The following is an 11,303-nucleotide window of genomic DNA, read 5'->3' as shown; positions in this document are numbered from 1 at the left end:
ATAGACCAAATAATGCATGCAACCACAAATCAAACAAAAGGTTTGGTGAAGTTGGACATGCTCTTGCCCTTGAATTTCCCCTGGGGATCAATAAAGTATCTATCTATCTATCTATCTATCTATGCTCTGTAACCATGAACTCAAAACTATCTATGCTCTGTAACCATGAACTCAAAACTAAAATGAGAACATGATTTGGCTTGATCCATCCGTATATAATATAAGTTTGTCATAACATTGTAATCCTGTGGTTTCCCATTTTATGATTTAGCAGATGCTTCTCCCATGTGTTGTGTGCCGGACTCTGTAAACAATCATTACACTTCAAGCATTCATCCCCAAGAAAGAGTTCTCCTGTTAGCGGTGTTGGCCCCAGTTCCATCCTCAAGAACACATCCAGTCACCTGCGGAGCAACTGCTCTGTTTCAGAAGTGTCTGCAGCCGGAGCCACTTTGTGTTGCATGATTCAGCACTCTTCATCTCAAGCAAACTTGATCGAACCACATAATGTCAAAAGAACAGCCCGTGCAAGAACGCGGCGTCTGTGACGATACATTGACAGCATTAATTATTAAACAGTGTGGACGTCTGGTTTCAGACTGACAGTGTTGTATTGAGTATCGTTCAAACCCTGCCCACTCTGCCTACTCATTGGCTGTGGCTCTCTGATTGCAGTTATCCATCAGCTCGATCACACATTGGCATCTCCATGGAGCTCTCATCAGCCCAGCGCCCCCAACAGCAGCTCTATGTGTGGCTGGCTGTGTGCTGTCCGGCTGCTATTTCCGCATGTTTCATACTGGGAAGTATCCATTAGATGGTCTATGAGACCTTGCTTGCTCCGTTGTGTTTGTACACAGTGTGTTGGTCTGTCACCAGATCACTGTGCTCCACTGTACAGTTGTTTATTTACCAGCATTTTTTAAAGATTCAGTTGTGAAATACAAACATGAAAACAGAAGTCCTTTATGGAGAGAAATACAGGAATTAATTTTGCAGAGTGAGGCACTACTAACAAAGGTGACCATATAAAATGTACCCACCCCATATTTACAAGCAGAATTTGGAAGAGTGGACCCATTGTTTGACACCTTATAACAACAAAGTTGCTTATAACCTCTGTCATCTAAAATGCCATAAATTAGACAAAGTGTCTAGTCAGTCACCTTTGGCCTGTTTCCTTTAAAACTGTACTCAATGATGGAATCAATTGCCTTACCAGCCTTCACAAGATGGCTAAGACCTTGATAGCCTGCACACAGCTTTGGAAAATATCATACCTCATACAGCTTGCTCTCACACTCTCCAGTAACCATTTATCCATCCATCCATTCTTTCATCCACCCATTCATTAATTCATTCATTCATTCATTCAAACAATATTCAACTCCATAATTAGTGTTGGATATGAACAATCTAGGAACAATGTAAATATTATGCTAAAAAGAACCACTAATAAAACACAGCCCCACCCCACCCCCTCACCCATCTGGCCCTCTGGTATGTGGCTGTCAGTGGGATACTGATTTCCTTAAATTATCCAATACACCCAGCGGACATGCTGTGGTGTGTGTGTTAAAGTATAATATGTGTGTGTGGTTGTCTCTCTCTCTCTCTCTCTCTCTGTCAGTCTCATCACTTAAAGGGACACCAGGCAACGTTTTTGTGTTAATTAATCATCTTCGTAAGTCGGTATATGGTTAAATGACTCATTACGGGGCGAATGAAGGCTCTCTCGCCCGCCCCTACTGCCTGTAGGAAGAATATCCCACTTGCAAGTTCGGAGTATCCTACCCGCCGACCGAAGCAGGATCAGTTTACATCCTGCATCCACAGCACAGAGGCAGGCTAACGAAATGCTAGAGATTGTTGCAAACGTGTGTATAATGGCAGAGCCGGCGAAGAAGCAGTGAAAACCCTTGACGGAAGACGCAAAGAAAAGTAAAAGAGCTTCAGACCGAGCGAGGGGGAGTTTCGTAGAGAAAAAGCATCAGGCTTGCCTGGTGTCCCTTTAACTCCAGCATCTACATCTACACATGGGACTTTAGCTTCTGTGGGCCCTAGTAGTGGTATTGACACACTTACAAACACACAGACGTGGACATACATATGCATATGGTTCCTCAGACACACAGACATTCACACAGAGAGTGCATACACAGTAAATGCACATATTAACACTCATCCCAAATGAAATCATGCACACACACACACTCACAATAGATGATCAGATCTGGACCGGATCCTGTGAGGGTATTCTCCTCCCAGATTTGCATCTGCCATCTCTTAACTGTCAACAAACCTTTTAAATGTAATTATACACCCATAAGCTGACTGTTCAACACACTGAACCGAAACAGATGGAGAAATCCATCTGAATTTCTAATCAGGATGCATTTATTAATTCACTCTCTATCAGGAAGTTATGTGGTGTGGTGTTGACAGTGATGGGGTTATATGTGCAATAAGAAATCATCAACAACGTCTTCCTTTTAGACAACAAAAAATACCTAAACAGTGATTAAAAATATGCCCTTTTGCAAGTCAACATCTATCCGTTCGGTTCAGCTGCTTTATTCTCCCACAGCTGGGGCTTGGCATGGCACCAGTGAGCATGCCCCCCCACACACACACACATACACACACACACACTCCCCCTTCCTGTATGGGAGCCTGACTGAGAGATCACCTTGGGCAGCTGTGCGGTCTGTTCCGTTTCCACGGCGCTGTGCAGCTGATTGACAGTCGGCTTGACAACTCCATTCAGCCACCACCTGCTATCTGTCAATCAGGCGAGTCATCCTGGGGCCATTGACGGAGCTGTCAGCTTGGTTGAGACGTGTCTGTCAGAACCAGCAAACACAGAGCAGCCAGCTCGCTCCACATCTCTCACGTTCCACTGGCTCCTCTACCTCTCGTCTCACCTGGACGGCTTTCTTGTCTGTGTGCTTTCAGGGTCTACCTAAAACAGCGGTAACAGTGCAGATCTAAACCCAATTCTTTCTTGTCTGTGTGCTTTCAGGGTCTACCTAAAACAACGGTAACAGTGCAGATCTAAACCCAATTCTTTTGGGCAACTCTACTGTAGCTTTTTGATTTTGTAGGTAAGACATGGTTTATGTCATAATTATTTTGGCTCCACCTTGAACATTGTTATTGTCAGACGAACAGAAACTTGCCTTCCCACTTGTAGGATCTATGATCTTTCTGAAGCATTTGCCAGACTGCGTTTTTATTGTACAGCAGTCACAATTCAGTGAGAGGAGTGTTCTTCTATCCTGATTTCTTTCCCACCTTTTGCTCTTTTCCTTATACATGGGGTGCATTTTAATTGTTTTTTTAGCAATGCAGTCAATGGTGACCAATAGCCTCCCAGTGTGGGTACGGCACACGTGATACGCAAAAGGACACTAAGACACCGTGTACAATCCCACGCTCTCTGATAAACACCAGAAGCTCAGGCCACAGAACTCACCGGCAGAGGAGACCAGAGGGATAGGCCAGTGTGCAGAGGAGACCAGAGGGATAGGCCAGTGTGCAGAGGAGACCAGAGGGATAGGCCAGTGTGCAGAGGAGACCAGAGGGATAGGCCAGTGTGCAGAGGAGACCAGAGGGATAGGCCAGTGTGCAGAGGAGACCAGAGGGATAGGCCAGTGTGCAGAGGAGACCAGAGGGATAGGCCAGTGTGCAGAGGAGACCAGAGGGATAGGCCAGTGTGCAGAGGAGACCAGAGGGATAGGCCAGTGTGCAGAGGAGACCAGAGGGATAGGCCAGTGTGCAGAGGAGACCAGAGGGATAGGCCAGTGTGCAGAGGAGACCAGAGGGATAGGCCAGTGTGCAGAGGAGACCAGAGGGATAGGCCAGTGTGCAGAGGAGACCAGAGGGATAGGCCAGTGTGCAGAGGAGACCAGAGGGATAGGCCAGTGTGCAGAGGAGACCAGAGGGATAGGCCAGTGTGCAGAGGAGACCAGAGGGATAGGCCAGTGTGCAGAGGAGACCAGAGGGATAGGCCAGTGTGCAGAGGAGACCAGAGGGATAGGCCAGTGTGCAGAGGAGACCAGAGGGATAGGCCAGTGTGCAGAGGAGACCAGAGGGATAGGCCAGTGTGCAGAGGAGACCAGAGGGATAGGCCAGTGTGCAGAGGAGACCAGAGGGATAGGCCAGTGTGCAGAGGAGACCAGAGGGATAGGCCAGTGTGCAGAGGAGACCAGAGGGATAGGCCAGTGTGCAGAGGAGACCAGAGGGATAGGCCAGTGTGCAGAGGAGACCAGAGGGATAGGCCAGTGTGCAGAGGAGACCAGAGGGATAGGCCAGTGTGCAGAGGAGACCAGAGGGATAGGCCAGTGTGCAGAGGAGACCAGAGGGATAGGCCAGTGTGCAGAGGAGACCAGAGGGATAGGCCAGTGTGCAGAGGAGACCAGAGGGATAGGCCAGTGTGCAGAGGAGACCAGAGGGATAGGCCAGTGTGCAGAGGAGACCAGAGGGATAGGCCAGTGTGCAGAGGAGACCAGAGGGATAGGCCAGTGTGCAGAGGAGACCAGAGGGATAGGCCAGTGTGCAGAGGAGACCAGAGGGATAGGCCAGTGTGCAGAGGAGACCAGAGGGATAGGCCAGTGTGCAGAGGAGACCAGAGGGATAGGCCAGTGTGCAGAGGAGACCAGAGGGATAGGCCAGTGTGCAGAGGAGACCAGAGGGATAGGCCAGTGTGCAGAGGAGACCAGAGGGATAGGCCAGTGTGCAGAGGAGACCAGAGGGATAGGCCAGTGTGCAGAGGAGACCAGAGGGATAGGCCAGTGTGCAGAGGAGACCAGAGGGATAGGCCAGTGTGCAGAGGAGACCAGAGGGATAGGCCAGTGTGCAGAGGAGACCAGAGGGATAGGCCAGTGTGCAGAGGAGACCAGAGGGATAGGCCAGTGTGCAGAGGAGACCAGAGGGATAGGCCAGTGTGCAGAGGAGACCAGAGGGATAGGCCAGTGTGCAGAGGAGACCAGAGGGATAGGCCAGTGTGCAGAGGAGACCAGAGGGATAGGCCAGTGTGCAGAGGAGACCAGAGGGATAGGCCAGTGTGCAGAGGAGACCAGAGGGATAGGCCAGTGTGCAGAGGAGACCAGAGGGATAGGCCAGTGTGCAGAGGAGACCAGAGGGATAGGCCAGTGTGCAGAGGAGACCAGAGGGATAGGCCAGTGTGCAGAGGAGACCAGAGGGATAGGCCAGTGTGCAGAGGAGACCAGAGGGATAGGCCAGTGTGCAGAGGAGACCAGAGGGATAGGCCAGTGTGCAGAGGAGACCAGAGGGATAGGCCAGTGTGCAGAGGAGACCAGAGGGATAGGCCAGTGTGCAGAGGAGACCAGAGGGATAGGCCAGTGTGCAGAGGAGACCAGAGGGATAGGCCAGTGTGCAGAGGAGACCAGAGGGATAGGCCAGTGTGCAGAGGAGACCAGAGGGATAGGCCAGTGTGCAGAGGAGACCAGAGGGATAGGCCAGTGTGCAGAGGAGACCAGAGGGATAGGCCAGTGTGCAGAGGAGACCAGAGGGATAGGCCAGTGTGCAGAGGAGACCAGAGGGATAGGCCAGTGTGCAGAGGAGACCAGAGGGATAGGCCAGTGTGCAGAGGAGACCAGAGGGATAGGCCAGTGTGCAGAGGAGACCAGAGGGATAGGCCAGTGTGCAGAGGAGACCAGAGGGATAGGCCAGTGTGCAGAGGAGACCAGAGGGATAGGCCAGTGTGCAGAGGAGACCAGAGGGATAGGCCAGTGTGCAGAGGAGACCAGAGGGATAGGCCAGTGTGCAGAGGAGACCAGAGGGATAGGCCAGTGTGCAGAGGAGACCAGAGGGATAGGCCAGTGTGCAGAGGAGACCAGAGGGATAGGCCAGTGTGCAGAGGAGACCAGAGGGATAGGCCAGTGTGCAGAGGAGACCAGAGGGATAGGCCAGTGTGCAGAGGAGACCAGAGGGATAGGCCAGTGTGCAGAGGAGACCAGAGGGATAGGCCAGTGTGCAGAGGAGACCAGAGGGATAGGCCAGTGTGCAGAGGAGACCAGAGGGATAGGCCAGTGTGCAGAGGAGACCAGAGGGATAGGCCAGTGTGCAGAGGAGACCAGAGGGATAGGCCAGTGTGCAGAGGAGACCAGAGGGATAGGCCAGTGTGCAGAGGAGACCAGAGGGAAGAAATACAACGGTATGAACTATGTGGACAAATTACATTGAAATGTTTTCTCACTATTTATTCACTATTTATTTTTTATTAGGTTCTGATATGTTCACATGTTATTTGTTTCCCCTGACCACACACTATCCAAAAATGAATTTGGATGGAAAACTTCTTCAATCAAATTTTTTCACAATATTTCAATGTGTATTTGACTACACAAAATGGACAAATGCAGTATCTTTTACAATGCAGAGTCTTGACATTTCTCACGATCCTTCTCCTGAGGTGTCATATCTTTTTGGTATAATAAACAACCTGCATGACAGTCTGCTTGCTTGGCTATAACTTCGATGTCTATACAGCATGATAGATGAGTGCTGACTCAGGATGCTGAAATTAATATTTAATGTTGTCCTCTTAGCCGATATCGGACGCTCTGGACTGGACTAAACCTTGAACAGAGACAGGATATGCGTTACAAACAAACTGCTGATGACAGCAAAGACATTCAGTGAGATCTGTTTTATTATCAGATATTATTTAGTTTACAATAGAGTCTCCACTTTTCTCCTTAAAAGGCTATATGGCATTGTAGCCTAATGGCGGAAGTAATGTGTCATAATGTGTAATGTGTTGTGTCGAATAGAGGGGGGTATAGAAGTCTGGTTAGTCCTACTGTTTTCTCTGGTTCTCTTTCATTCTATCATTTTCTTTTCAGTAATGTTCTCTATCACACATAATGTTTCTTAACTTTGTCACACTTTCTATTGCTTTGTGTGTGTGTGTGTGGTTGTGTGTGTGTGTGTGTTTGTTTGTGTGCGTGTGTTTCAATCTACTTGCCTCTGACAGGTGACTCGATCTGGCCCGGTGGGTGACTGGATAATCAAAGTGCTGTCAACCCTGTCAATACCCTGCTGTCACAGCGACGACCGAGGTGATTGATTTGAAGTGAAGGTAAAGGATGGGTTTGGATTGATGTCTCTAAATAAACACCAAGATTCACAAAGATGCCACACACACACATACACACACACACAAGCACATAAACACACACACACATGCATGCATACACATTGACATACAAACATACTCATCCCATTTTCTCATGAAACACACCACATCTTCACATGCAAATTAATACGTACACGCAAATTCAAAAGTATATGGTTATGGTTATGGTTATGGATTTAGCAGACGCCTTTGTCCAAAGCGACATATAAATACAAAACAACATAATAATATTTAAAAATGAACAGGGAACAGATTAAAATCTAGGTCAAATATAGTAAGGAGAATAGTTGTAGTACACAATAATATCAATTCAATCAATAGCCTAATAAAAAAGCAATGTAAAAAAGGGGAAAGGCAATAATAAAAACAATAATGTCAATTCAATCAATAATATAAAACAATAACATGCTAAGACTACATTAAGGAGAATATCAATAATAAACAATAATGTCAAATTAATTAACAGCCCAATTAAAATAAAACAACATTATATAAACCATAACACATAAGCGCTTAAACAACTAAGTATATGTTGAATAGGAATGTCTTTAGACCCCTCTTAAACGACCCAAAACTACCACAGGAACGGAGACCACTGGGCAGTTCATTCCACCAACATGGAACCACTGAAGAAAAGAGTCTGGAATTAGACCCAGTTTTTATGACTGGTCGACACAACATACGCTCACCAGAAGACCGCAGTGGGCGGTTGGGGATGTAAGGCTTGATTATTGAATTAAAATAACTAGGAGCAGATCTAGTTAGTGTCCTATAGGCCAAAGTGAGAGATTTAAATTTAATTCTGGCTACTATAGGGAGCCAATGGAGAGTAACTAGGAGAGGAGTTACATGTGTCCTCTTTGGCTGATTGAAGACCAGGCGTGCTCCAGCATTTTGAATCAGCTGTAATGATCTTGTTACACAAGCGGGTAAGCCAGCTAACAGTGAATTACAATAGTCCAGCTTAGAGATGACCATGGTCTGAACAAGAAGTTGTGTGGAATCTTGTGTCAGATAAGGTCTGATCTTCCTAATGTTGTAAAGCATAAACCGGCATGATTTTGCAATAGAAGCTATATGCTCAGAGAAGTTAAGTCGGTCATCAATTACAACGCCCAAGTTTCGTGCCGATCTAGTTGGGGTCAGTGAAGTTGAGTCAAGCTGGATGTTAATCTGTTGGGGAATAGCTGTTTTAGCTGGAAACACCAAAAACTCTGTTTTTGAGATATTAAGCTGAAGGTGCCGATCTTTCATCCAGGCTGAAATATCCTTAAGGCATGCAGAAATCCGGTGGGAAACACTAGAGTCATCAGGTGGGAAAGACAGGTAAAGTTGAGTGTCGTCTGCATAACAGTGATGGTCAAATCCATGGGAGCGAATAGTATCACCTAAGGAAGTGGTGTAAATAGAGAAAAGCAAGGGTCCTAATACTGATCCCTGAGGCACACCTGTGGTGAGGGCATGAGACTTAGATACTTGTCCCTGCCAAGACACGTTGAAAGAACGCCCTTTAAGGTAAGATTCAAACCAGTCAAGAGCTTTTCCAGAAATTCCCAGTTCAGATAGTATAGATAGGAGAATGTCATGGTTAACAGTATCAAAGGCTGCAGATAAATCTAGTAGAATTAATACTGATGACTGAGCAGAGGACTTAGCTACTCTCAATGCTTCAGTCACAGACAGAAGAGCAGTTTCAGTAGAATGACCACTCTTGAAACCAGACTGCATAGGGTCTAGTAGATTATTCTGATGAAGAAAGTATATACAGTACGAACAGTAGTATTATATATTACCCACCCTGAATCCTGCAAAACTTTTCTACAATGCTATATCAGAAAATACATTGACGTCTACAGTGACTTCCTTTTGATGAGATTTATATATCTCAGCTTCAAACTGACCTTACATGTATGGGAACCAGTGATTGCTACATATCCAGCTTTATAGTTGCACAATATATATATATATATATATATATATATATATATATATATATATATATATATATATAATTAAATTATTATTATATTCTGAGACTAAATAATTAAGCTATGCTAGATATATCAGCAGCAAAAGACAACATCTGTCTGTCAAAAATGGGCGTCTCTCTCTCACCTGTGCCCTTGCCTGGTGGTGCTCTGACAGGAAGTTGTTCTCCCGTGTTTAACCTCCGGCTGTCCTTCATGCTGTCCTGCGGAGCGAGCGGCCAACTCTGTGCCAGCGCTCGTCCCTCAGCACGCGTGGCGTCTGATGAGAAGAGACAGGCCTGTCCCTGACAAGTACACCTGTCACTGGGTCAAACCAGATCACGCCGTTCGCCCGCGTCACACAAACTCAGCTGTCACCACCCGGGTATGTCAGGAACATGACAGAACACAGAAAATTGAAGTTTTTTTTTATTTTGCTTAGTTCAGCATCTACCCATGATGTGTTAAATATTTTTTTTTTTTTTTTTGATAATATATTGTGTTACCAAAGGTATCCAAAGGTGTACCCAAGTGATTGGAGACATGAGGGTGATGTACAGTCTAAGCTGCCCGCCCACTATGGATCATCAGAGTTCTGCTTGGCTTCTCAGAACATTTCAGACACCTTACCCAGACTGGCAGCAAGGCATCATGGGTAAAGCTTTCTCATACCTGATGATGTTCCTTTCAATGTGAATCCCCCCCCCCCCACACACACACACAATACCCCTCTCTTTCCCCGTTCACTCTAACTAAACTCTGCAGGTGGGGTAGGGAGACCATCCCCTCAGACACACACATCCTCCACGCTTACTGTAATCTGTCTACTGATTGCTTCATCAGCAGACAGTAGAGATTAGATTCTGAAATCGCCTCTCTATTCCAATGCTGCACCTGCATACAATATACTCAGGTGGGTTTCAGGATCAGCAAGGGCAGCCACTGGAACAATGTTACGGCAAAGAGCAAATTAGGTGCAGACCCTTCAATTGAGAGCAAGTTATAATAGTTAGCATAAAACAATATTATTAGAGGTGCTTTAAGCGATGCTGGGTAACATCACTTCTGTTGACTTTCAAACAAAACAGAGAGCTAGCTCGTTACTTCCTCCCCCTCCCTCCCGTGCTGCTCCCATGCAACTTTTTTTTTACAGTGTATTCAGGACCAGTGTTGCCACAGTTACCTTGAAAAAGTAATCTGATTACTGATTACTCCTTTAAAAAGTAACTTAGTTACTTTACTGATTACTTGATTTTAAAAGTAACAAGTTAGATTACAAGTTACTTTATTAGTTACTTTCAGCAGCTGCCGACAACACCCCCACCGCCTCAACATAAACTACTACATCAAAAATATACTGTAAGTGCATTTTAACAGTAATGCCAACAATGTATAGCAGACATCCCAACCTAACCTACTTAGATACTGAAATGCAGATGTTTGTTCAATGATGTCTAGTCAGTACACCGAAGGCCTATTGATAGAAATTGTGTTAGTAAAATATGTAGATTTTGGTAGTTTGGCCTTTTCATGTAGCCTTGGCAACTAGCCATCTAGTATAGGCCTGAGTAATATGCAAATGAAATTACACTTGTTAAACTCACCTCAACAAGTCTTTTGCAATCATTTAACCCGCCGTGAGCAATGCTAAAGTCACTGTTACGAACAGTGCAGTGTGCAATACTATCATTATGTTTTACTCTTATGAGACAATTGGGTATTCTTTTGTGTAGTCTGATGTGAAATGGGTCTTAAATGTTCTTTTTTGAGGGGCACTGACTCTGCCATGACGCTCCTGTTCCTAGATACACTACACACTGAACTGTTTAATTAAGTTCGGGAGAAAAGAGATATAAGCCCACCTACACTGAAAACTGATTGGTTGATTTAGCAAAACAGACCAGGATGCTCTCTGTCTTGGATGCTCTTGCAGGCACACATGCACCACTCCTCTCTCTCTCCCTCTCCGTTGTGTGCGCGTTAAACTTAGATGCACACGCGATTTGAAGTCCGGTCTGGCTTGCGTGCTCTTGTTCGCTCTAGGTTCCGGGAGATTTTATGTAATTTGCAGGCGTCAGGATATCTATGTGGGAGACTCCCAAAACTTCGGGAGACTTGGGATGTCTAGCTAGACAGCACTTTGTCGCCAGCACAGAATGTACAACGTACCTTAA

Source organism: Alosa pseudoharengus, unplaced genomic scaffold, assembly GCF_046254945.1.
Source record: "Alosa pseudoharengus isolate Yale_2024_CS ecotype anadromous, Long Island Sound unplaced genomic scaffold, YU_APseudo_1.1 YU_APseudo_1.1_scf_10, whole genome shotgun sequence".
Lineage (NCBI taxonomy): Eukaryota > Metazoa > Chordata > Actinopteri > Clupeiformes > Clupeidae > Alosa > Alosa pseudoharengus.
The sequence above is the reverse complement of the archived record's forward strand: the minus strand, read 5'-3'. Positions refer to the sequence as shown.